Raw genomic sequence first — 27908 nt, forward strand, 5'->3', positions numbered from 1 at the left:
TTTTAGAAAAATAAGAATTTGAGATACATCATGTACCAGTTTTTTTGTTTTCCTTTGCACCATCAGAATTTGGGTTCATGAAACAGGAATGCTGGACAAAGTCTGTCACTACAGACTGCTTTATTCTAATGAAGCCTGTTAAATTTCCTAAACACATTCCATAACTGGTAAAGGAAAGATGGGATATCATTTGTAAAAATGCTTAGTAATTTGAAGATTGAAGCTGTGATTGCCAGCCCCAATAGGCATGATGACACTAGTTTGTAAATTAATTATTATCTCAATGATGAGATGATTAACTTAACTCCTTTTTTGTAGCAGCACTTAATCACTGGGAGGGGGAGGGGATGGGAAAATAAAACCCTCTAAGATGTACTGATTAAATAAATATGAATCACCTTGGGTGTTCTACCCCCTCCTTCCTTCCTTCATTCCTTTCTATCCTGAATGTTCAAATCTCCTATATCATTAGCTATTGCTGGATAATCAACAACCCCAACATGGTAGCTTGAAGAAAAAAAAAAAAAAAAAACAAACCTACCTTATTACTTTTCTCATGAACTGAAGAGGTGGCTAAGCAGCTCTGTTGATCTGAGTCAGGACTGACTATAGCTTGTGAGTTGACCAGGAGCTGGCTGATTCAGGATGGCTTCAGTAAGAGTGACTCACCACTGCTTAAGTGGTTTCTCGTCTTCCAGCAGTTAACACAGGCTTGTACGTACAAGTGTCTTTTGAGATCTACACTTAAAAGTGGCACAATGTCACTTCTACCACACTCCTGATCAAAACAAACCATGAGGCATGAGGCAAGAGGTGGGTTTGTAGATTCCTTTTTTAAAGAGATGGAGCTACAGAGTTCTGTTACAAACGGTGAAAACACAAGGAGGTGTGGAAAATTGAGACCATTCTGGCAAACAATCTTTCAGGCCTCCCATGGTCACTGCCTAGTAGCAGTCACTCCTCTTTCAGGGCTCGAATCTCTTACTTGTTTAATAGTCAGTCTTTGACTAAGGTGTCCTTCGGTTTTAGGAAAACTCCTTCAGTTTTCTTTTACTCTTTAACTATGAACTCCTTCGCTTTCTTTGGTGTTGTATGGCTTGCAGGATATATATGATTATTAATGTTCCCTTCCAGATTGATATCCACCACTCTTGACTCCAGCATATATCCATAAACTGATCTTGACTGCTTCCAGTGTCAAGAGGTGACTTTTTGTGTCAGGAGTCAATCCAGCAGAGATTTGGCCTGAAAAACTTGTCCCTTCCCCCCAGACACCAGGGACCAGAATATGGTCATTAGCTTTTACAGACTTTAAAATAAGAATTTGTGTATTTATGACTTGTTAAAGCTTAGCAAGCCTCAGAGATGTTACCTTTATTATATCTATTAATCTAGTAATCCCTCATTCCCTTTCTTAGTTGGCCTTTGTGCCTACAACTCTCCTGTACATTCTGCTGCTTCTCCATCTCATTTTTGCTCATCTCAGTTCTAGGTATGGTTGTTATAAATATAGCTTTCCAGAGTAACTCTTTCATAACAAGGGAAAGCATTCTGGGATCACTCTCTAAACTTTGCTGCTCCAGGAACCCTTATTCTCCACTACTTTTCATACTAGGGCTTGGCCAGTCTCAGTTTTTTTTTTTGACTTTTAAATATAAAATTTGCAAAATTTAGATTACTGGTTTTTAAATGGCTCTTATTATTTTGTTTGGTTCTGAGGAGAACGAGGAAATCATAGTGAAATACACTACAAGTATTCATACCATGGACCTTTTTTCTAAGAATTCTCTCTCAAAAACTACAGTTGTTTTTTTTTTTTCCCCCCACAGCATGGCTATAAGTCACACTGATTAATAGGACATGTTGGATTTTTTTTTTTTTAACTGAAATAGCCTAAGTTTTGAATAGATAAGCATGGGGCCTTAATATAGTTTCTCTTCACCAGGTATCTTTTCCACTTATATGGAAACTCATAAATTAATATTGTAAATTTAAAAATAAACATAAGGTAATAGCAGTGCCAAATTCTGATTGGACCACAAATATGTTAATATCAGTATCTGTCAAATGTCAAGTTCTAATACACCAAAAAAAATTAAACAGACCTCCTGACAAAGGTTATTAACCACAATTTAATAATTCAGAATGAGGTAGCATATCAGCTTGGTCTAGAGACTACCTTATAGAGAAATGTGATATATATCTCAAGCTGAGAATCTTCATGTCTATTAGTTTACTTGTCACTGCTTCAACCATAAATACTTCAGTTTTCTCAAGATTAAATTAATTTCCATTTTAACATATCTACAGATAAAAGAGAAAAAAATCCCTCATAACATTTCCTTTGTTGCCTTCACACATTTTCAAAATATCCCTTGTTTCTCAAGTTCTCTTTTGGCTTTTTCAACAGAAACAGTTTCTTTTAATCCTTACACACCTAAAGTGGAACTAATTTAGATTTTAGCCTGGTAAATACTAGAAAGGATTTATTTTCACCTTATTTTTTTTAAGCTTATTTGAATCCATACTGCCTGGTAGGTACACAGTAATGCTATTTTTAGTTAAATAACTGTTGGAGAGGAGAGTAATTTATACAAATGTCACATGTAAAGATCACTTTTACTGACTAATGTAGTTTAAGTAAGAACCCTTCTGAATTAAGCAGTTTGTCATAGGAATATGGATTGACAATGTTAGACAAAGTAAAAATTCTATGATTCTCAAAAGATTAATTTTAATGTGGAATTTTACTATCTAAATCCAATAGTCCAATTCAACAACTAAACATTGAATCCTGACTCTAAGCAGAGTTTTACTAAAGAGAAAATAAAAAATCCCTAACTAAGAAGAATTTAGGGATAAGATCATCATATAATTCTAAGATACAAAGTAGATTATAAAAGTGACAAAGGATAGCTACATGCAGAAGAAAGAAAATGGATCACTATCTTAAACTATACATAAAAATTAACTTAAAATGTGTTAAAGATTTTAACATAACACCTGAAACCATAAAGCTCTTAGAATATAAACATAGGCTATAGGCAACTTGCCACTGATGGTGGTTGATGGATTTTTGGATTTGAGCCTAAAAGCAAAGGCAACAAAAATGAAAACAAACAAGTGGGACTTCTTTAAAAAAAAAACAAACTTCTGAACTGCAAAGGAAATCATCAACAAAATGAAAAGACAACCTACTAAATGAGAGAAAATATTTGCAAGTCATTTATCTGATAAGGGGTTAATATTTAAAATACAGAAAGAACTCATACAATAGCAAAAAACAACAACAACAAATAATCCAATTAAATAATGGACAGAGGATCTAAATAGGTATTTGTCTAAAGGACACATACAGATGGCCAACAGACACATGAACAGATTCTAACATCATTAACTATCAATGAAATGCAAATACCTGTTAGAATAACTATTATCAAAAATACAAGAAATAACAAATTAGTAAATGAAAGCGATTGATATTTTTGTTTAAAGGCCTTAATTTTCAAACTGATTATTGGATTGATATTTCATTGATATTCATTCATCTCCTGTGATCTTTTAAAATTAAAAGTTTGAAAAGTTCCTTAATATCCCTCCTATATAAATATTTAGTAACTAATAATTCTAATTCATTGTCCATAAACATATGTTAAATTTCATGAAGATATAATTTGCTAATTTGGTGTATTTGTTCATTCAGATAACTGTGGACTATTAATTTCTATAAGTCTCAGTGTTTCTTTCTTTCCAATAAAAATGACCTCAAATTAGTTTTTTCCCATGACTCATATGTAGAAAAAAGCACTTAATTAAAATTATGTCCCACTGGTTTATAACAAAGACCTACATCAAGTCACAGTTGACAGGAAATTTGAACTTAAATATCCCACACCTCAATATAGTTTTCAGTTTTCTTTGATAATTATTGAACACTTACCAAATAGGCTAACATTTAAATTAAAATAAGATAATGGATTATGTATATACATACATATATATACACACACACACACACATATATATCTCATGAATGGGGGGGCACAAATTCAAATTCAAGGGGCACCTATAATTCAGGAGGCACCTCTGTAAGACAGATGTGATTGTCTACAAAAGTCAAAAAAAGTCATTTGCATTCAATATTAATTAAATACTGGCTATCAACTAAAAATAAGCTAGTGAAGTCGCTGAGTTATGCCCCACTCTTTGCGACCCCATGGACTGTAGCCTACAATGCTCCTCTGTCCGTGGGATTTTCCAGGAAAGAGTACTGGAGTGGGTTTCATTTCCTTCTCCAGAGGATCTTCCTAACCCAGGGATCGAACCTGGGTCTCCCACATTGTAGGCAGATGCTTTACCATCTGAGCCACAAGGGAAGATCAAAAAATAAGCTAAATGCTATTTAAAAAATTCTGTCTCAATAAAACATAACAGAATAATAACTATATCATTAAAGCATAAATAAAGAGATACACACTTAGAGAATGAATTTATTTATGGTTACAAGAGAGGAAGGGTTGGGGTGGATAGTTAGGGAGTTTGGGATTGACATGTACACACTGCTATATTTAAAATGAATAGCCAACAATGACCTGCTGTATAGGGAACTCTAGTTAATACTAATTAACAACCTAAATAGGAAAAGACTTTGAACAAGTATAGATACATGGATATGTATAATTGAATCACTTTGCTGTATACCTGAAACTAATACAACATTGTTGATCAACTCTATTCCACTATAAAATAAAAAGTTAAAAAAATGTATATCCATATAGTCATCATCCAATAACAAAACTTGCTTTCCAAAGGCACTTTTATCTAAGAAATAAAAGTTAATTTCTGATTTAAAAAAGCATAAATATTTCTTGAGAGCCATATTTTTAAAGAATAACCATAAATCTGTGACACAAAAAGTTGTTTTCCTTATCATTTTATTTTATCAACATAATAGTTATCTATATAACTTACAACAAATGTAGTGGCTTAAAACACAAACCATTTTCTTATATCATAGTTTCTGTGGAAGTCCAAGAGTGGTTTAGCTGGACAATTCTGGCTCAGAGTCTCTCTTGAGCTGGTAGACAAGGTCTCAGTCAGGGCTGTGGTCATCTCAGGTTAGACTGAGATTTACTTCCTAGCTGGTTGACATAGCTGTTAGCAGATCTCAAAAGAACCTCTTCTAAGCTTATTCATGTGGTGGGAGCAGGCTTGCCATATGGCCTTTTCTTTGGCTTCTTGAGTCAAGTCCTCCCAGCATACTAGCCAGTTCCCCCTTTCTAAAACTACCTCAGCACATAGCTGCTGGCTTCCCCTAGAACATGGGCTTTGAGACAGAAAGAATGAGAGAACACAGTTAAGACAGTGATCATAGTCTTCTAAAAACCTAATAAACTGTTTGCTTTTTGAATTCATATTGTTAAAAATTACTAGTAACAAATTATACTTGTTGTAAAAGAGTAAAAATAAAACAGTATGAAACAAAAAGTTAAAACAGCAACTAATATTCACAGTGACAGCCTATAACTTCTGCTGTATTAAAACATAGAGGAATTGAAGTAAGGTCTGATGTTGTAAAGAGCAATACTGTAGAGGAACCTGGAATGTTAGGTCCATGAATCAAGGCAAATTGGAGTGGTCAAAAAGGAGATGGCAAGAGTGAATGTTGACAGTCTAGGAATGAGCAAACTAAAATGGACTGGAATGGGTGAATTTAACTCAGATGACCATTATATCTACTACTGTGGGCAGGAATCCCTTAGAGGAAATGGAGTAGTCATCATGGTCAACAAGAGAGTCCAAAATGCAGTACTTGGATGCAATCTCAAAAATGACAGAATAATCTCTGTTTGTTTCCAAGGCAAACCATTCAATATCATGGTAATCCAAGCCTATGCCCCAACCAGTAATGCTGAAGAAGCTGAAGTTGACAGTTCTATGAAGACCTACAAGACCTTTTAGAACTAATGCCCCTAAAAGATGTTCTTTTCATTATAGGGGAATGGAAGGCAAAAGTAGGAAGTCAAGAAACACCTGGAGTAACAGGCAAATTTGGCCTTGGAACACGGAACTAGGCAGGGCAAAGACTAATAGAGTTTTGCCAAGAGAACCCACTGGTCATAGCAAACACCCTCTTCCAACAACACAAGAGAAGACTCTATGCATGGACATCACCAGATGGTCAACACCGAAATCAGATTGATTATATTCTTTGCAGCCAAAGATGGAGAAGCTCTATACAGTCAGCAAAAACAAGACTGGGAGCTGACTGTGGCTCAGATCATGAACTCCTTATTGCCAAATTCAGACTTACATGGAAGAAAGTAGGGGAAACCACTAGACCATTCAGGTATGACCTAAATCAAATCCCTTATGATTATACAGTGGAAGTGAGAAATAGATTTAAGGGACTAGATCTGATAGAGTTGATGATGAACTACGGACAGAAGTTCATGACACTGTACAGGAAACAGGGATCAAGACCATCCCCATGGAAAAGAAATGAACAAAGCAAAATGGCTGTCTGAGGAGGCCTTACAAATAGCTGTGAAAAGAAGAGAAGTGAAAAGCAAAGGAGAAAAGTAAAGATATAAGCATCTGATGCAGAGTTCCAAAGGATAGCAAGGAGAGATAAGAAAGCCTTCCTCAGTGATCAATGCAAAGAAATAGAGGAAAACAACAGAATGGGAAAGACTAGAGATCTCTTCAAGAAAATCAGAGATACCAAGGGAACATTTTATGTAAATATGGGCTCGAAAAAGGACAGAAATGGTATGGACCTAACAGAAGCAGAAGATATTAAGAAGAGGTGGCAAGAATACACAAAAGAACTGTACAAAAAAGAGCTTCACATCCCAGATAATCATGATGGTGTGATTACTCACCTAGAGCCAGACATCCTGGAATGTGAGGTCAAGTGGGCCTTAGAAAGCATCACTACGAACAAAGCTAGTGGAGGTGGTAGAATTCCAGTGGAGCTATTTCAAATACTGAAGAATGATGCTATGAAAGTGCTTCATTCAATATGCCAACAAATTTGGGGAACTCAGCAGTGGCCACAGGACTGGAAAATGTCAGTCTTCATTCCAATCCCAAAGAATGCTCAGACTACTGCACAATTGCACTCATCTCACACACCAGTAAAGTAATGCTCAAAATTCTCCAAGTCAGGCTTCAGCAGTATATGATCTGTGAAATTCCTTATGTTCAAGCTGATTTTATTTTTTATTTTTATTATTTTCTTTAAATTTTATTTTATTTTTAAACTTTACATAATTGTATTAGTTTTGCCAAATACCAAATTGAATCCACCACAGGTATACATGTGTTCCCCATCCTGAACCCTCCTCCCTCCTCCCTCCCCATTCCATTCCTCTGGGTCGTCCCAGTGCACCAGCCCCAAGCATCCAGTATCGTGCATCGAACCTGGACTGGCAACTCGTTTCATGCATGATATTTTACATGTTTCAATGCCATTCTCCCAAATCTTCCCACCCTCTCCCTCTCTCACAGAGTCCATAAGACTGTTCTATACATCAGTGTCTCTTTTGCTGTCTCGTACACAGGGTTATTGTTACCATCTTTCAAAATTCCATATATATGCGTTAATATACTGTACTGGTGTTTTTCTTTCTGGCTTACTTCACTCTGTATAATAGGCTCCAGTTTCATCCACCTCATTAGAACTGATTCAAATGTATTCTTTTTAATGGCTGAGTAATACTCCATTGTGTATATGTACCACTGCTTTCTTATCCATTCATCTGCTGATGGACATCTAGGTTGCTTCCATGTCCTGGCTATTATAAACAGTGCTGCGATGAACATTGGGGTACACGTGTCTCTTTCCCTTCTGGTTTCCTCAGTGTGTATGCCCAGCAGTGGGATTGCTGGATCATAAGGCAGGTCTATTTCCAGTTTTTTAAGGAATCTCCACGCTGTTCTCCATAGTGGCTGTACTAGTTTGCATTCCCACCAACAGTGTAAGAGGGTTCCCTTTTCTCCACACCCTCTCCAGCATTTATTACTTGTAGACATTTGGATCGCAGCCATTCTGACTGGTGTGAAATGGTACCTCATAGTGATTTTGATTTGCATTTCTCTGATAATGAGTGATGTTGAGCATCTTTTCATGTGTTTGTTAGGCATCTGTATGTCTTCTTTGGAGAAATGTCTATTTAGTTCTTTGGCCCATTTTTTGATTGGGTCATTTATTTTTCTGGAGTTGAGCTGTAGGAGTTGCTTGTATATTCTCGAGATTAGTTGGTTGTCAGTTGTTTCATTTGCTATTATCTTCTTCCATTCTGAAGGCTGTCTTTTCACCTTGCTAATAGTTTCCTTTGATGTGCAGAAGCTTTTAAGGTTAATTAGGTCCCATTTGTTTATTTTTGCTTTTATTTCCAATATTCTGGGAGGTGGGTCATAGAGGATCCTGCTGTGATGTATGTCAGAGAGTGTTTTGCCTATGTTCTCCTCTAGGAGTTTTATAGTTTCTGGTCTTACATTTAGATCTTTAATCCATTTTGAGTTTATTTTTGTGTATGGTATTAGAAAGTGTTCTAGTTTCATTCTTTTACAAGTGGTTGACAAGATTTCCCAGCACCACTTGTTAAAGAGATTGTCTTTAATCCATTGTATATTCTTGCCTCCTTTGTCAAAGATAAGGTGTCCATATGTGCGTGGATTTATCTCTGGGCTTTCTATTTTGTTCCATTGATCTATATTTCATTCTTTGTGCCAGCACCATACTGTCTTGATAACTGTGGCTTTGTAGTAGAGCCTGAAGTCAGGTAGGTTGATTCCTCCAGTTCCATTCTTCTTTCTCAAGATCGCTTTGGCTATTCGAGGTTTTTTGTATTTCCATACAAATTGTGAAATTATTTGTTCTAGCTCTGTGAAGAATGCTGTTGGTAGCTTGATAGGGATTGCATTGAATCTATAGATTGCTTTGGGTAGTATACTCATTTTCACTATATTGATTCTTCCAATCCATGAACATGGTATATTTCTCCATCTGTTAGTGTCCTCTTTGATTTCTTTCACCAGTGTTTTATAGTTTTGTATATATAGGTCTTTAGTTTCTTTAGGTAGATATATTCCTAAGTATTTTATTCTTTCCGTTGCAATGGTGAATGGAATTGTTTCCTTAATTTCTCTTTCTGTTTTCTCATTATTAGTGTATAGCAATGCAAGGGATTTCTGTGTGTTGATTTTATATCCTGCAAAAAGGCAGAGGAACCAGAGATCAAATTGCCAACATTCACTGGATCATCAAAAAAGCAAGAGAGTTCCAGAAAAACATCTATTTCTACTTTATTGACTATGCCAAAGCCTTTGACTGTGTGGATCACAATAAACTGTGGAAAATTCTGAAAGAGATGGGGATACCAGACCACCTGATCTGCCTCTTGAGAAACCTATATGCAGGTCAGGAAGCAACAGTTAGAACTGGACATGGAACAACAGACTGGTTCCAAATAGGAAAAGGAGTATGTCAAGGCTGTATATTGTAACCCTGCTTATTTAACTTATATGCAGAGTACATTATGAGAAATGCTGGGCTGGAAGAAGCACAAGCTGGAATCAAGATTGCCGGGAGAAATATCAATAACCTCAGATATGCAGATGGCACCACCCTTATGGCAGAAAGCGAAGAACTAAAGAGCCTCTTGAAAGTGAGAGTGAAAAAGTTGGCTTAAAACTCAACATTCAGAAAATGAAGATCATGGCATCTGGTCCCATCACTTCATGGGAAATAGATGGGGAAACAGTGTCAGACTTATTTTTGGAGGCTCCAAAATCAATGCAGATGGTATTGCAGCCATGAAATTAAAAGATGCTTACTCCTTGGAAGGAAAGTTATGACCAACCTAGACAGCATATTAAAAAGCAGAGACATTACTTTGCCACCAAACGTCCGTCTAGTCAAGGCTATGGTTTTTCCAGTGGTCATGTATGGATGTGAGAGTTGGGCTGTTAAGAAAGCTGAGCACAGAAGAATACATGCTTTTGAACTGTGGTGTTGGAGAAGACTCTTGAGAGTCCCTTGAACTGCAAGAAAATCCAACCAGTTCATTCTAAAGGAGATCAGTCCTGGGTGTTCATTGGAAGGACTGATGCTGAAGCTGAAACTCCAATACTTTGGCCACCTCATGGGAAGAGTTGACTCATTGGAAAAGACCCTGATGCTGGGAGTGATTGGGGGCAGGAGGAGAAGGGGATGACAGTGAATGAGATGGCTGGATGGCATCACCAACTCGATGGACATGAATTTGGGTAAACTCTGGGAGTTGGTGATAGATAGGGAGTCCTGGCATGCTCTGATTCATGGGGTCACAAAGAGTCGGATACGACTGAGTGACTGAAGTGAACTGAACTGATTGAAGAAAAGACTATCAAAGAATCTGTAAATATGTTTTAAAACAGCCACATTGAATTACTATCTATAGCTTGGAAAATGTTAAAGAAGTCTCAGAAGTGAAGTGTATGAAAAGATCCCTCATATTTTATAGCTATGCAGTAAATATGTAAAGGAAAATATCTTGGATATATATTACTAAAAAGTGTTCTCAGAGTCAGAAATCTACCTCGAACTCTGAAGGCTCTGCTTCAAAGGTGCAAGTGAAAGACTTGAAAAAGTGACTTGCTTTTTCTTATTGCTAGTGATTGTTTTTCTCATAAAGCTTCTCTTCTATTTTCCCCTAAATCCAAGACTCTGACTCCTCTTATGCCATCTCTTTTAACAAGTTTACAAACCAATACTGTAAATGTCAGATAAAGTGTGGTATAGCAGATATTTCTTTGGTTTGTTGGTTTCTTTCTTCTTCCAATCTGGATGATTTAGACAGATTTTGCCACGTGTCCAACCCAGTTTATGATCATCTTCAGCAATGTGGGAGACCTGAGTTTGACCCCTGGGTAGGGAAGATCCCCTGTAGAAGGGCATGGCTACCCATTCCAATATTCTTGCCTGGAGAATCCCATGGACAGAGGATCCTGGCAAATACAGCGCATGAATTTGCAGAGTCAGACATGACTCAGCGACAACACTTTATCCCTTATCTAACACTTTCCCCAGAGAAGACTAAGCAACTTTTACATATTATTCCTTTCTTTTGAGATTAACTTATATTTTAAAAACTATTTATAGATGGGCTCTCTGAAGGGAAGGCTATTTTAAATCATCACAAGTTTTTACCCTTTTAGAAAAAAATTAAATATTTTTTCTTAGTGAACATAATGTGAGCACTGAAAGTAAGATTCCCCAATTATATTTAATTGGTCAATTTAGAAAGCTATTTTTAAACATTCAGGTTCAGTTCAGTTGCTCAGTCATGTCCGACTCTTTGCGACCCCATGAACCACAGCACTCCAGGCCTTCCTGTCCATCACCAGCTCCCAGAGTTTACCCAGACTCATGTCCATTGAGACAGTGATGCCATCTACCATCTCATCCTCTGTCGTCCCCTTCTCCTCCTGCCTTCAATCTTTCCCAACATCAGGGTCTTTTCAAATGAGTCAGCTCTTTGCATCAGGTGGCAAAATACTGGAGTTTCAGCTTCAGCATCAGTCCTTCCAATGAACACCAAGGAATGATCTCCTTTAGGATGGACTGGTTGGATCTCCTTGCAGTCCATGGGACTCTCAGAGTCTTCTCCAACACCACAGATTAAAAGCATCTATTCTTCTGTGCTCAGCTTTCTTTATAGTCCAACTCTCACATCCATACATGACTACTGGAAAAATCATAGCCTTGACTAGACTGACTTATGCTGGCAAAGTAATGTCTCTGCTTTTTAATATGCTGTCAAGGTTGGTCATAACTTTCCTTCCAAGGAGTAAGCGTCTTTTAATTTCGTGGCTGCAATCACCATCTGCAATGATTTTGGAGCCCCCCAAAATAAAGTCTGACACTGTTTCCACTGTTTCCCCATCTATTTCTCATAAAATGATGGAACCAGATGCCATGATCTTAGTTTTCTGAATGTTGAGCATTAAGCCAACTTTTTAACTCTCCTCTTTCACTTTCAAGAGGCTCTTTAGTTCTTCATTTTCTGCCGTAAGGGTGGTGCCATCTGCATATCTGAGGTTATTGATATTTCTCCCGGCAATCTTGATTCCAGCTTGTGCTTCTTCCAGCCCAGCATTTCTCATAATGTACTCTGCATATAAGTTAAATAAGCAGGGTTACAATATACAGCCTTGACATACTCCTTTTCCTATTTGGAACCAGTCTGTTGTTCCATGTCCAGTTCTAACTGTTGCTTCTTGACATGCATATAGACTTCCCAGGAGGCAGGTCAGGTGGTCTGGTATTCCCATTGTTTCAGAATTTTCCACAGTTTATTGTGATCCACACAGTCAAAGGCTTTAGCATAGTCAATAAAACAGAAATAGATGTTTTTCTGGAACTCTCTTGCTTTTTCCATGATCCAGCGAATGTTGGAAATTTGATCTCTGTTTCCTCTGCCTTTTCTAAAACCAGCTTGAACATCAGGAAGTTCATGGTTCACGTATTGCTGAAGCCTGGCTTGGAGAATTTTGAACATTACTTTACAAGCATGTGAGACGAGTGCAATTGTGCGGTAGTTTGAGCATTCTTTAGCATTACCTTTCTTTGGGATTGGAATGAAAACTGACCTTTTCCATTCCTGTTGTCACTGCTGAGTTTTCCAAATTTGTGGCATATTGAGTGCAGCACTTTCACAGCATCATCTTTCAAGACTTGAAAGAGCTCCACTGGAATTCCATCACCTCCACTAGCTTTGTTCGTAGTGATGCTTTCTCAGGCCCACTTGACTTCACATTCCAGGATGTCTGGCTCTAGGTGAGTGATCACTTCATCATGGTTATCTGGGTCACGGAGATCTGTTTTGTAATAGTTCTCCTGTGTATTCTTGTCACCTCTTTATATCTTCTGCTTCTGTTAGGTCCATACCATTTCTGTCCTTTATTGAGCCCATCTTTGCACGAACATTCAAAGAACCATCCAAATTCATCTTATAATTGATTAATGGCTAAATTATTTACTATTGATATAACAATTGATATGTGGTAAAGAGAATATCTTAAGTTAGTGTAGCACAACTAGGAAGTATTTCTGCTGATTAAATTTACAAAAGATACAACTGATATTGAAAAGACAAAATTCAGACATCAGTTTCAATACAAAGAAGCAGAATGAAATTCTGAAATAATCTTTAATGATGTAGAGAAGGACCACCATTTCAGGAACGTGATAAAGGAGTTCATCATAGTAAATCAAGTTCTGACCAAAGTACCAATGCTGACTGCAGCCTACAGCTTTGGAAATGCTGTAAGGATATTGTATTAAAGCTCCTTTAAGAATGGCCTGCCTTTGACTACAATGTGGTCACAATAAAAGAAAATGTAATAAATTTTTGCTACTGCTGTCATTTTCATGTCCGCATTTTTGGACCTTGCTTATGCATATTGAATTTATGGGGAACCAAAGCATACTCCAACAAGTCTACTTTGACTCTTCTAATTTGTTTTGACTTCATCCTAATAAATGCTTTTATAGATCATTAACCATGTCTTATTCATCATGGTATTTCCCCAAAGAGATTACATTAGAATTTTATGTGCATTAACTACTAAATTTAATTTGTTGAGTTGAATACTTAAATGATAGTAATGAATGTAGAAAAAAAACCTAAAGTATCACATGTAAATAGTTGACTATGAGTTAAATTACATTTTTTTAACTTCAAAAAAATATAAAGAATTTTACATAATTTAAGAGCTAACTAAATCCCATGAAAGTAGATATACCCCAGGACTATACAAAACTGTTTCTTCAAATAAGTAATCACCTAATATAATAAGAGTATCTATTGACACAAAAATATAGAATACTATGTTTATTTAATGATATATTTTGTTGCTTGTTGTGTCCATGATCCATCAAGTCTATGGAGAACCTATAACATCTGGTAAAATGAAGGGACAGCAGCTGTTGTAATTAATCTGACTAATAAACCATGATGGCCTTAATGAAGGCATTGTTTAGGAAATGCGAGCTATGCATATAGCTTCCCCTCTGCACTAAATTCTAATGGATCCACACAAAAACCATCTATAAAAGTTTGGTGAAAAATGCTGAATTTGCTGTCCAACTTTTATTTTATCAGACCTTACAGTTGACAGAAAAGAAACTGAGTTTTTTAATTTTGCAAAATTCTGAAAACAATTTTAGAAAAATACATTGATAAAACTAATCTTTTCTTAAATTTTTATCCTCTAACCTCTCAGAGCAGCCCTTAATGCTTTCAATTATTTTTATCTTTTGAAACTTATTCTTTACATAACTTCTAGGGCATCATATTACTAGCAACCCTGCCCTTCTCTTATTTCTCCTTTTACCTTTATTTTTGTCAGATAAGGATATTAGAATAAAAATGACTACCACTAAGTAATGCTACCACTGTCATTTAACATAAGACGGAATATATGAGCAGCAAGGTAATAGAAAGGGCATAATCTCAGATTTGGAGAAGGAAATGGCAACCTGTTCTGGTATTCTTGCCTGGAAAATTCCATGGACAGAGGAACCTGGCAGGCTACAGTCCACGGGCTTGCAAAGAGTCAGTCATGACTGAGCACATCAGCAATCTCATATTAAACAATTGACAAACTTGCTGTATATTTTTTTAAAAAAAGAAAAGTTATACTAAAACATGTTTAATGTAGATAATATAAAATAAATAAATATAAAATATTCTTCTCTAAAATGTATGTGATAACTAACATTTGTCGAATGGTTACCCTGTATCAAATAAACAGTATGCTTTACACACAGCTTTAATTAATTAGGTATATTTAATTCTCAATCACCTATGACAGAGAAAGTATTATTCATCATACTTTATAAAAGAAGCAGTTTTATAATAGTTGCATAATAATTGTTTTATAATAGCTGTTTTATTTTTATTTATTATAGAATATATTTATGTATTATAAAAAGAGTTTTATAATAGTTGTCAATAGTAATTATTAATAGTAATAGTAACTAATTATTAATATTAATGAAGTAAGCTTTAGAAATATCACTTTGTCTAACTGCACAGCCTAAACTGCTGAGAAATGAATAATATATTTATTATTCTTTCATTGATACTATTTTGTCAAGTTGGGGGCATTTCAAAGAACAACATATAGTAGAGCTCAATTCCAACAACTTATTTTCTAATTTTAGCTATAGTTTTTTCTAAAATCAAATGTCACATGATGAAATGTCTTTTTCCCACAAACTTACCAGTGAATTGAGAGAAGCTTATTCCAGTCACTTCCCTACTACTCTTAGATTTTCATACAGGATTTGCAAAGCAAAAATTGGAGAGAAAGGTAAGACATCTGTTTTTGAAATCTTCAAAAAAGAGATAGAGGGTGATTTTCACTTTGCAGTTTCTTAGAGCTTGGAGAGATCTTTGTAACTGTAGCCCTTAGTAGTTCAAATAGAACAAGGAGGACTTTCTGGTAAGGGGCCATGGTCCAGTAAAAACTATACCTCAAAAAACACTAGACAGACAATGTTAAAAATTCTATTTAAATCTATGACTGCATGCCTATATAACAAATTCAGACATCCACTTTTGCTAAGAGAGGCAAACATCAATTTAAACTCTTTATTAAATAGAATGTTCCACTCTTTGAGAATAACCATGATATCAAACAGTACAAAGAATATAACTGATAAAACTTGGCCTCTAGGATTTGTTCAGTTTCTCTAACACTTCTAATATATTAGAGAAGTATTGAAATATAATCAACTTATTTCATTAGTTTAAGGTATATAACATAGTTTTTGATATCTTTTGTACATTATGGAATGATCAGCATGATAAGTCTAGCTACTATCTGTCACCATATAAAGTTATAACAGTATTATCCCCTGGATTCCCTATGCTGAACATTATATTCCCATCACTCATTATTTTTATAACTTGAAGTTGTTAAAGTTTGTCCCTCTTAATTTTGTTTGTACCTCTTAATCTTCCTCACCTATTTCATTGATCCCTCCCACACATCTCTTCACTCCGGCAACCATTAGTTTCTTCCTTGTACACATGAATCTGTTTCTGTTTTTGTTAATTTGTTTTGCTTTTAGATACTACACAAAGTGAAATCATGCCACATTTGATACGAATGATTTCACTTAGCATAATATCCACTAGATCTCTCTTTGTTGTTGCAATGGCAAATTTTCATTATATTTATGGCTGAGTAGAATTCCATTGTGTATGGAACATTATTACACCACATATTTTTTATCCACTCAACTAACAATGAAATCATATTTTGGCTATTGTAAATAAGGCTGCACATTGGAGTGAATATATCTTTTTGATTGGTGTATTTATTTTCCTCAGATAAATGTCTAGAAGTGAAACTGCCAAATCATGTGATGGTTCTGCTTTTAATTTTTTGAGAAATGACTATACCGTTTTACATAGTAGCTGTACCAATTTACATTTTCACCAATAGTGAATGAATGGAGTAACCTTTTCTCCAAATCTTCACCAAAACTTGATTTTATTGTTTTCTTTTTAATAATAACCATTTTGACAAGTATAATATGATATCTCATGGTGCTTTAGATTTGCAGTTCCCTAATGAGTACTGATGTTAAGCATCTTTTCATGTGCCTTTTGTATATTTGTGTATTTTTCTTTGGAAAAATGTCCATTTAGGTCCATTGAGCATTTTTAAATTGGATTGTATGTCTTTTGATATTGAATTGCATGAAGAAAGTTATGGGACTTACAACAGATTTCCCAACCAGGAGATCTAACAAAGGGACTGAAAACCCCAGGGAATTTGACCTTGGAGGCCAGTGGGATTTGATTATAAGAACTTACACAGGACTGGGGAAACAGACTCTTGGAGGGCACAAACAAAACCTTGTGTGCACCAGGACCTAGGTGAAAGGAGCACTGAGCCCACAAGAGACTGACCCAGACTTGCCTGTGAGTGTCTAGGAGTTTCTGGCAGAGACGTGGGTCGGCGGTGGCCTGCTGCAGGGTCGGGGCACTGACTGCGGCAGTGCATGCATGGGACTTTTTGAAGGAGGTCGCCACTATCTTCATTACCTCCACCATAGTTTGGTCTCAGGTCAAACAACAAGGAGAGAACACAGCCCTGCCCAGCAACAGGGATTTGGATTGCCCAGTAATCCAAAATTGGAGTAAAGATTTACCGAGCATGGCCCCACCCATCAGAACAAGACCCAGTTTCCCTCATAGTCAGTCTTTCCCAACAGGAAGCTTCCATAAGCCTCTTATCCTTATCCATCAGAGAGCAGACAGAATGAAAACCACAATCACAGAAAAGTAATCAAACTGATCACATGGACCACAGCCTTCTCTAACTCAATGAAACTATAAGAAGCCATGTCATGTATGGCCACCCAAGATGCGTCATGGTGGAGAGTTCTGACAAAACATGGTCCACTGGAGAAGAAAATGGCAAACAACTTCAGTATTCTTGAGAACACCATGAAGAGTATGAAAAGGCAAAAAGATAAGACACTGAAAGATGAACTCCCCAGGTCGGTAGGTGCCCAATATGCTACTGGAGAAGAGTGGAGAAATAAGTCCAGAAAGAATGAAGAGACAGAGCCAAAGTGGAAACAATGCCCAGTTGTGGACAAAACTGGTGATGGAAGTAAAGTCTGATTCTATAAAGAACAATATTGCATAGGAACATGGAATGTTAGGTCTATGAATCAAGGTAAATTAGAAGTGGTCAACAGGAGACGGCAAGAGTGAACATCAAATTTTTGGAATCAGTGAACTAACATGGACTGGAATGGGCAAATTTAATTCAGATGACCACTATAGCAAGAATACCTTAGTAGAAATGGAGTAGCCCTAATAGTTAACAAAAGAGTCTGAAATGCAGCACTTGGGTGCAATCTCAAAAATAACAGAATGATCTCTGTTCATTTCCAAGGCAAGTTTTTCAATATCACAGTAATATGAGTCTATGCTCCAACTAGTAATGCTATAAAAGCTGAAATTGAATGGTTCTACGTTGACCTAAAAGACCTTCTAGAACTAACACCCAAAAAAAGATGTCCTTTTCATCATAGGGGACTGGAATGCAAAAGTAGGAAGTCAAGAGATACCTGGCTGCTGCTGCTGCTGCTAAGTCGCATCAGTCATGTCTGACTCTGTGCGACCCTATAGATGGCAGCCCACCAGGCTCCGCTGTCCCTGGGATTCTCCAGGCAAGAACAATGGAGTGGGTTGCCATTTCCTTCTCCAATGCATGAAAGTGAAAAGTGAAAGTGAAGTCGCTCAGTCATGTCCGACTCTTCACGACCCCATGGACTGCAGCCCACCAGGCTCCTCCGCCCATGAGATTTTCCAGGCAAGAGTACTGGAGTGGGTTGCCATTACTGGAGTAACAGGCAAATTTGGCTTTGGAGTACAAAATGAAGCAGGGCAAAGGCTAACAGAGTTTTGCCAAGAGAATGCACTGGTCATAGCAAACATCTTCTTCCAACAACACAAGAGAAGACTCTAAACAGATGGTCAATACCAAAATCAGATTGATTATATTCTTTACAGCCACAGATGGAGAAACTCTGTACAGTCAGCCAAAACAAGATGAGAGCTGACTGTGGCTCAGAACATGACTCCTTATTTCCAAACTCAGACTTAAATTGAAGAAAGTAGTGAAAACCACTAGTCCATTCAGGTATGATCTAAATCAAATCCCTTACAATTATACAGTACAAGTGACAGATAGATTCAAGGGATTAGATCTGACAGAGAGAGTGCCTGAAGAACTATGGACTGGAGTTCATGACATTGTGCAGGAGGCAGGATCAAGACCAAAAAGAAATGCAAAAAGGCAAAATGGTTGTCTAAGGAGGGCTTACAAATAGCTGAGAAAAGAAGAGACAGTAAAGGCAAAAGCGAAAACGAAAGATATACCCCTTTGAATGCTGAGTCCCAAAGAATAGCAAAGAGAGATAAGAAAGCCTTCCTCAGTGATCAGTGCAATGAAATATAGGGAAAAAATAGAAAATGAAACACTAGAGATCTCTTCAAGAAAATTAGAGATACCAAGGGAACATTTCAGGCAAAAATGGGCACATAAACGACAGAAATGGTATGGACCTAACAGAAGGAGAAGATCTTATGAAGAGGTGGCAAGAACACCCAGAAGAACTATACAGAAAAGATATTCATGACCCAGATAACCATAATAGCGTGATCATTCACTAGAGCCAGACATCCTGGAGTCTGAAGTCAAGTGGGGCTTAGGAAGCATCACTACAAACAAAGCTAGTGGAGGTGATGGAACTCTGGCTTAACTATTTCAAGTCCTAAAAGATGATGCTGTTAAAGTGCTGTACTCAACATGCCAGCAAATTTGGATAACTCAGCAGTGACCACAGAACTGGAAAAGGTCAGTTTTCACTGTAATCCCAAGGAAAGGCAATGCCAAAGAATGTTCAAACTACCTCACAACTGCACTCATCTTACACACTAGCAAAATAATCAAAATTCTCCAAGCCAGGCTTCAACAGCATGTGAACCATGAAATTCCAGATGTTCAAGGTGGTTTTAGAAAAGGCAGAGAACCAGAAATCAAATTGTCAACATCCACTGAATCATTGAAAAAGCAAGAGAATTCCAGAAAAACATCTACTTCTGCATTACTGATTAGGCCAAAGCCTTTGACGGTGTGGATCACAACAAACTGTGGGAAATTCTTCAAGAGATGGGAATACCAGATCACCTTACCTGCCTCCTGAGAAATCAGTCATATAACTTGCAAATATTTTTTCCCATTCAGTAGGTTTTCTTTCCTTTTGTTTTGGGTTTCCTTTGCTTTGCAACCTTTTAGCTTGATGAAGTCCCTCTCATTTATTTTGCTTTTGTTGTCTTGTTCCGGAGACAGATCCAGAAAATTTTCCTGAAACTGATGTTAGAGAGCTTTGTATTTTTGTGGAATTTGTTTAAATTCTCTTCTTTCATTTCTGATTTTGAGTCCTCTTTCTTTTTTTGTTGATGAGTCTCGCTAAAAGTTTATCAGATTTGTTTATCTTTTCAAACAACTAGCTCTTAGTTTCACTGACCAATTCTGTGGTTTTATGTTTTGATTGTTATCTATTTCACTTTATTTCCACTCTACTCTTTATTATTTGCCCCCTTCTATTTTGGGGTGTTTGTTCTTTTTTTCTCTAGTTTCTTAAATGTACTTTTAAAAGCTTTATCAGAGATTTTAATTGTTTCTTGAGGTAGTCTTGTATAACTATGAACTTCTCAATTAGAACTGCTTTTGTTGCATCCCATAGGTTTTGGAAGGTTTTGTTTCCATTCTCACTGGTCTTCAATATAACTAGTTTTCACTACTGTGGCAACGACATACTTCAGCCTTTGTCTTTCAGGCAGTAGGCTGCTTACATTCAGAACCTTGGAACTGTTGCTTTAATACTTCTATTCCCTGAATTTCTTATTTGTGAAAATAAACCTAATAGTTCTAACTACCACAGCACAGTTGGGTCATTTCATGAATTAAATAGGCTGCTGCTGCGGCTGCTAATGAACGTAAAAGAATTAAAGCAGTGCCTGACAATTTAGGTGCCCATTTAGTAAGTGGTGTGGCTGCAGTGAAAGTGGTGGTTCCTTCTGATACAGTGGTAGCAGCCAAAGGGGCGCCCAGCTCACAACTCTTCACCAATTTAACTTCAACTGTAATCTTACATTATTGAAGATAATCATGACAATACTAAATCTGCTCTTCATGAAAAAAAGTTGTAGAATACTAGTTTGTCTTCCCAATGATGTTTAAAACTCATTGACAGTAAACTCACTCTCTTGTATTTTATTTGTATTTTCCTTTGTGCCTTATACAGTTCTTAGAGCATAACAGATTCTAAGAAATTATAAATGAAATAAGTTTTCAACACTTTTATTTAGCTTTAATCCATCCACAATTTCTCCATCCTATTTGAAGTATTCATTCATTTAAGAACATTGCCCTTTTTTCTTGCCAATCATTTCTTTCATGAAAGACTTAATGCTCAACTTGCTTACTGAGCCTTTATTAAGTAAATAAAAACTAAATGCTTTCTTTGCAAACACTAGAAATGCTGGCTATAAAGAAAGAGTAGAAAGTTAAGTCTAGTAAGAGGGAAATAAGAACATCAAATTATACAGATTTAATTTGTTTCTCAAAGCAAAGTTTTTTAAATGTCTTTTTGATGTGTCCACAGAACCATTTTGCATTCATCAAGCTGACTCTATTCTGCCAATATTCTTTTGTGATCTTTATCACGTGGAATTCTGAGAGTGCTGCTGGTGAAGTGACGGGTATTAAGTATTTTTGTAAGTAAAGATCCATTTATTTTTCTTTGTCCCTGACACACAGAACTTATTATGTGACTTAATCATCACTTGCTCAAAACACTTTTGACACAAAAGATATTAAATTTTTCTTATTTTTCTAATTACAGCATTCATATTTAGCACTTATTACTATAGAGAAAACACAATCATCACTTTTCTATGACCCACTTAGGGGAATGATACCTATGAAGCATGTGACACCCAATTTCTCTTGTTCTTTTTATATGTCATGAATTAAAGAATGCAAAATACTTGTCATAAGTCAAATCTAATATTCCCTCCAGTATATTATGTCACAACCTTATTTTCCCAGTAGGAGTTAATGCTAATTGTGTCTTCAGATGCAGATGCCCAACTTCTACAGTGTCCAATCTCAAGGGCCATTTTCTCCACTAGTAAAGTGGTTGGAAACTTTTTAGTTACTCGATCTGATAGATCGAGTGCCTGATGAACTATGGAATGAGGTTCGTCACATTGTACAGGAGACAGGGATCAAGACAATTCCCATAGAAAAGAAATGCAAAAAAAAAAAAAAAAAAAGGCTGTCTGGGGAGGCCGAACAAATAGCTGTGAAAAGAAGAGAAGTGAAAAGCAAAGGCGAAAAGGAAAGATATAAACATCTGAATGCAGAGTTCCAAAGAATAGCAAGAAGAGATAAGAAAGCCTTCTTCTGCGACCAATGCAAAGAAATAGAGGAAAACAACAGAATGGGAAAGACTAGAGATCTCTTCAAGAAAATCAGAGATACCAAAGGAACATTTCATGCAAAGATGGGCTCGATAAAGGACAGAAATGGTATGGACCTAACAAAAGCAGAAGATATTAAGAAGAGATGGCAAGAATACACAGAAGAACTGTACAAAAAAGATCTTCACGACCCAGATAATCACAATGGTGTGATCACTGACCGAGCCAGACATCCTGGAATGTGAAGTCAAGTGGGCCTTAGAAAGCATCACTATGAACAAAGATAGTGGAGGTGATGGAATTCCAGTGGAGCTATTCCAAATCCTGAAAGATGATGCTGTGAAAGTGCTGCACTCAATATGCCAGCAAATTTGGAAAACTCAGCAGTGGCCACTGGACTGGAAAGAGTCAGTTTTCATTCCAATCCCAAAGAAAGGCAATGCCAAAGAATGCTCAAACTACTGCACAATTGCACTCATCTCACACGCTAGTAAAGTAATGCTCAAAATTCTCCAAGCCAGGCTTCAGCAATATGTGAACTGTGAACTTCCTGATATTCAAGCTGGTTTTAGAAAAGGCAGAGGAACCAGAGACCAAATTGCCAACATCTGCTGGATCATGGAAAAAGCAAGAGAGTTCCAGAGAAACATCTATTTCTGCTTTATTGACTATGCCAAAGCCTTTGACTGTGTGGATCACAATAAACTGTGGAAAATTCTGAAAGAGATGGGAATACCAGAACACCTGATCTGCCTCTTGAGAAATTTGTATGCAGGTCAGGAAGCAACAGTTAGAACTGGACATGGAACAACAGACTGGTTCCAAATAGGAAAAAGAGTTCGTCAAGGCTGTATATTGTCACCCTGTTTATTTAACTTATATGCAGAGTACATCATGAGAAACGCTGGACTGGAAGAAGCACAAGCTGGAATCAAGATTGCTGGGAGAAATATCAATAACCTCAGATATGCAGATGACACTACCCTTATGGTAGAAAGTGAAGAGGAACTCAAAAGCCTCTTGATGAAAGTGAAAGTGGAGGGTGAAAATGTTGGCTTAAAGCTCAACATTCAGAAAACGAAGATCATGGCATCTGGTCCCACCACTTCATGGGAAATAGATGGGGAAACAGTGGAAACAGTGTCAGACTTTATTTTTCTGGGCTCCAAAATCACTGCAGATGGTGACTGCAGCCATGAAATTAAAAGACACTTACTCCTTGGAAGGAAAGTTATGACCAACCTAGATAGCATGTTCAAAAGCAGAGACATTACTTTGCCAACAAAGGTTCATCTAGTCAAGGCTATGGTTTTTCCTGTGGTCATGTATGGATGTGAGAGTTGGACTGTGAAGAAGGCTGAGCACTGAAGAATTGATGCTTTTGAACTGTAGTGTTGGAGAAGACTCTTGAGAGTCCCTTGGACTGCAAGGAGATCCAACCAGTCCATTCTGAAGGAGATCAGCCCTGGGATTTCTTTGGAAGGAATGATGCTAAAGCTGAAACTCCAGTACTTTGGCCACCTCATGCGAAGAGTTGACTCATTGGAAAAGACTCTGATGCTGGAAGGGATTGGGGGCAGGAGGAGAAGGGGACGACAGAGGATGAGATGGCTGGATGGCATCACTGACTCGATGGATGTGAATCTCAGTGAACTCCGGGAGTTGGTGATGGACAGGGAGGTCTGGAGTGCTGCGATTCATGGGGTCGCAAAGAGTCGGACATGACTGAGCAACTGATGTGATCTAATCTGATCTGAGTCTCACTTTTACAAAATGTATTTTTATGACATTTTATCGTCATACTGTTCAACAGTCAGGAATAGGGGTGAAATAGTTTTTAGGTTTAAAAAAAAGCTTCATGTTAGGTACTCTAAAAAACTTTCTTCTTGCTGTAAGATAGCAAAAGCATATAAAAGTTAAGTACTTTCAATGGCCAACCATTTTAAAATGTATAACATATAATTCTATTACGATGATTAAAATAAAAGTAAGACAATCATTTCCTGGTTTAGTTTTCCATGGACTTCAGGCAGTAACTATTTTATTTATTTTTTGAGATCTTCCAGAGTCTAAATGGCTCAACTTTTGTTTTACTTAACAACTTTTTAAGATCACCAAATTTGGAGATGTTGCCATAAAGTAAATAGAAATATAATCAATAATGATGAAATATTCACATTATTTGTTCTTTGGCTAACTGCAATGTTGGAAATAATAACAAACTATTATCTCTTCAGCATAAATGTATGCTACTTGGGCTAAACATGAAGAGTTTCCTAATAAAAATGAGTCTTCCTTTCCAGATCCCTTTGCCCAGGCAGCCTTTCCTTTCATTTTATGGATGAATCTGTAGTCTAATTAATTTTCTCCTATCTTTTAAGAGAGACCTTTGACCATGCAATGACAAGGACAAATTTGCCTTGCGTTGACACTGTGGACACCAGGATTTAGATGACTGCATTAGCAAATGCAGCTTGGCAAAAGATTTTCTGGAATCAATCCCGAGAATGACTCATTCCTTTTGGCACTCTCTCAAGCCAAGGCAAGCCTTCCTGCAAGAAACCCCTTGCTCTCTTCTGAATATTGATACACATGGCCAGAGTGTTGGCCAGACGTAGATGGTCTAGATAGACAAAAACATGCTAGTGTCATTCTAACTAAAACCTCAGAGGTGCAATTACAACAGTAAAGCCCTTGAAATCTCTACCATATACTTTTACTTTACTTTTAGAACCTTATTTTGACCTTGCTGTGTGCCAAAGAAAATGTATCTTAACCATAAGTCTTTAGATTTTTTTTAAATTTTATTTTATTTTTAAACTTTACAGAATTGTATTAGTAGCATTTTTCATTACTATGACTCATATTTTCAGAGGACATGCTCCTTAGGTATAATTGACATGCTTATCTTACCTGTTCGTATCAATGAAGTAAGTCTTTTCCCCCCGTCCAAACATACATAATAAAACAACAGTCAAAATTAATCTGAATAGTTCTTTAAAATTTATATTATGCAATAAAAATATTTGTTCACAGAACTAATACTGATTAGATTCCTTATTAATCAAGTTAAACTTGCATTTATAATATAAAATACAGACCTACCATGTGACCATGTTTGAGCTACATTCTTTCACATACTTTATCTCTTTTAGGTATATTTTCAGCATTTTGCAGAAGAATAATGTGAGAGTACATGTAGTTAAATAGAGTTTCACACTACTAGAAAGTAATGGACCAGAAAAGGAAGCCCTAAACTGCTGGCTCCATATTCAATATTGTTTTTATTAAGTACCACCTGTATTGAAAAATAATAAAAATTATATTTATTGAACATTTACCCTGAAATTGTATATGGCCTCCATAGGCTTTACTTCATTTAATCCTCACAACAACACTGAAATACTATAATCCCACTCTATAGATGGAGAAATGAGAATTCAAGGATCAAAGCTAACCATCAAGCCATATGGCTCCTGTACATCTCCTTTTATTTTTATTTTTTAACTTTACAATATTATATTGGTTTTGCCATATATCAACATGAATCCACCATAGGTATACACATGTTCCCCATCCTGAACCCACCTCCCTCCTCCCTACCCCCTCCCTGTACTATCCCTCTGGGTTGTCCCAGTGCACCAGCCCCAAGCATCCAGTATCGTGCATCGAACCTGGACTGGTGACTCGTTTCATATATGATATTATACATGTTTAAATGTACATCTCATTTTAAACTGAATGGGAGCACACTGTAGAACTTGGTCATTCCTGAAGTATTTGGTACCCAATTGCATGTTAATTCATTATAAAATGTGTAGAATCACACATCAGCCACAAATTCTATCCTTCAGAACGTCCAGGTACACACATGAATTTGCATCTCACTTCTGGTTCCACACCATTTTCCTTGAAAAGTAAAAATGGTGGTAAAGACAAGGAGAAGTAGGTAAACTAGGAGAGAAAATGAAGAACCCACTCATCCCCTTTTATCTTGTCATTCACACCGAGCCAAGGCAAGGTAATAATTAAGAGAGGGTAGTGAAAGATGGCGGAGGAATAGGACGGGGAGAACACTTTCTTCCCCACAAATTCATCAAAAGAACATTTAAACGCCAAGTAAATTCCACAAAACAACTTCTGAATGCCGGCAGAGGACATCAGGCACCCAGAAAAGCAACCCATTGTCTTCGAAAGGAGGTAGGAAAAAATATAAAAGACAAAAAAAGAGACAACAGAGGGAGGGACGGAGCTCCTTCCCGGGAAGGGAGTCTTAAAAAGAGAGAAGTTTCCAAACACCAGGAAACATTCTCACTGCCGAGTCTGTGCCGAGCTCTGGAAGCACAGAGGGCAACATAACAGGGAGGAAAAATAAACAAACAATTAAAACCCACAGATTACGAGCCCTATGGTAACTCCCTCAGCGGAGAAGCAGCGCAGACGCCTGCATCCGCCATTAGCAAGTGGGGGCTGGGCAGGGAGGTGCGGCGTCAGCTGCATCACTTAGAGTAAGGATCTGGCCTGAATACCCAGAGCGCTACCTGAGCGAAATAATTTGGGCTAGCAAACCAGACTGTGGGATATCTAACACACGAAAAGCCAGCCATAACCTAAGACACCACCAGGCCCACGCACAGAACAAAGGACTGTATAGAGATAGCCGGCTGCAGACCATCCCCCTCCGGTGACAGGCAGCCAGAGCCGGAAGGGGGCAATTGCAGCCCCAGAGAGACATTATCTACAAAACCGTAAGCAGGCTTCTTTGCTAACTAAAACTTCTTGTGGTTCTGGACAGTGAAAATCCACCTGAGAAGGTGCGCCGGGTGTACACCCAGATAACCTAGCGGTGGGGAGGTGTAAGTCACAGCAACCACGCTCGCCAAACACCTCATCACCTGAGCTGCTCGGACCTGGGAAGGGCACAAAACGCAGGCCCAACCGAGTCTGTGCCTCTGAGGATTACCCGAGTGCCTGAACCTGAGTGGCTTAGAGGTGCAAGCAGCCCAGGGCTGGCTGAGGATGGTTCCTGGCGGAGCAACCTAGAGCCTGAGTAGTGTGGGCAGGGAGGCTACACACGCTGTGAGCGGGGGCAGGCCCAGTGTGGCTGAGGCACTGCGAGCACACGCCAGTGTTGTTTGTTTGCAGTGTCCCTCCGTCCTCACAGCACGACTGAACAAGTGAGCCTTTAAAAAAAAAAAAAAAAAAAAGGTGTCCACCACCGTCCCCTTTGTATCAGGGCGGAAATCAGACACTGAAGAGACCAGCAAACAGAAGAAGCTATAACAGAGGGAACCGCCTTGGAAGCGACAGGCAATAGATTAAAACCCCGTGGTTAGTACCGACTACATAGGAAGGGGCCTATAGATCTTGAGAAATATAAGCCAGACCAAGGAACTAGCTGAAAATGAACTGAACCCACAATACCCACAACAAAATCAGAGAAAGTACTATATATATTTTTACTATTTTTACAATCATTCTTTCTTTCTTTTTAATTTTTAAAAAATTTTTAAGTACTCTATTACTCCTTTAATTTTCACTTTTATAACCTACTATTACTTTGCAAAAAAAAAAAGGCCCTTTTTTTTAAAAAAAGCAAACTTCATATATATATATTTTTATAACTTTTGTGACCTTGTTTTTTTTTCCTTCTTTTCTTTAACATTGTATTTTTGAAATTCCAAACTCTGCTCTAGATTTTTAATTTATGCTTTTTGGTATTTGTTATCAATTTTGTACCTATATCTTCTTTATAATTTTTGTGACTTTGTTTTTGTTTTTTCTTTCTTTATTTTCTTCTTTTCTTTAACATTGTATTTTTGAAATTCCAAACTC

The 27908-nt window shown here is 37.2% G+C and overlaps 1 protein-coding gene and 1 long non-coding RNA gene across 2 annotated transcripts in view; one reads left to right on the top strand and one right to left on the bottom strand.

Annotated features, from left to right (window-relative positions):
* Positions 1–27908, bottom strand: part of ARAP2 (ArfGAP with RhoGAP domain, ankyrin repeat and PH domain 2) — a 573065-nt gene that overhangs the window by 510040 nt on the left and 35117 nt on the right. The gene's annotated exons all lie outside the window — the stretch shown is intronic.
* LOC129657756 (uncharacterized) lies at positions 574–22342 on the top strand. Its single transcript, XR_008717089.1, has 3 exons — positions 574–813; positions 21254–21365; positions 21703–22342. It is a non-coding gene; the product is annotated as an uncharacterized LOC129657756 (long non-coding RNA).

Source organism: Bubalus kerabau, chromosome 7, assembly GCF_029407905.1.
Source record: "Bubalus kerabau isolate K-KA32 ecotype Philippines breed swamp buffalo chromosome 7, PCC_UOA_SB_1v2, whole genome shotgun sequence".
NCBI classification, from domain to species: domain Eukaryota; kingdom Metazoa; phylum Chordata; class Mammalia; order Artiodactyla; family Bovidae; genus Bubalus; species Bubalus kerabau.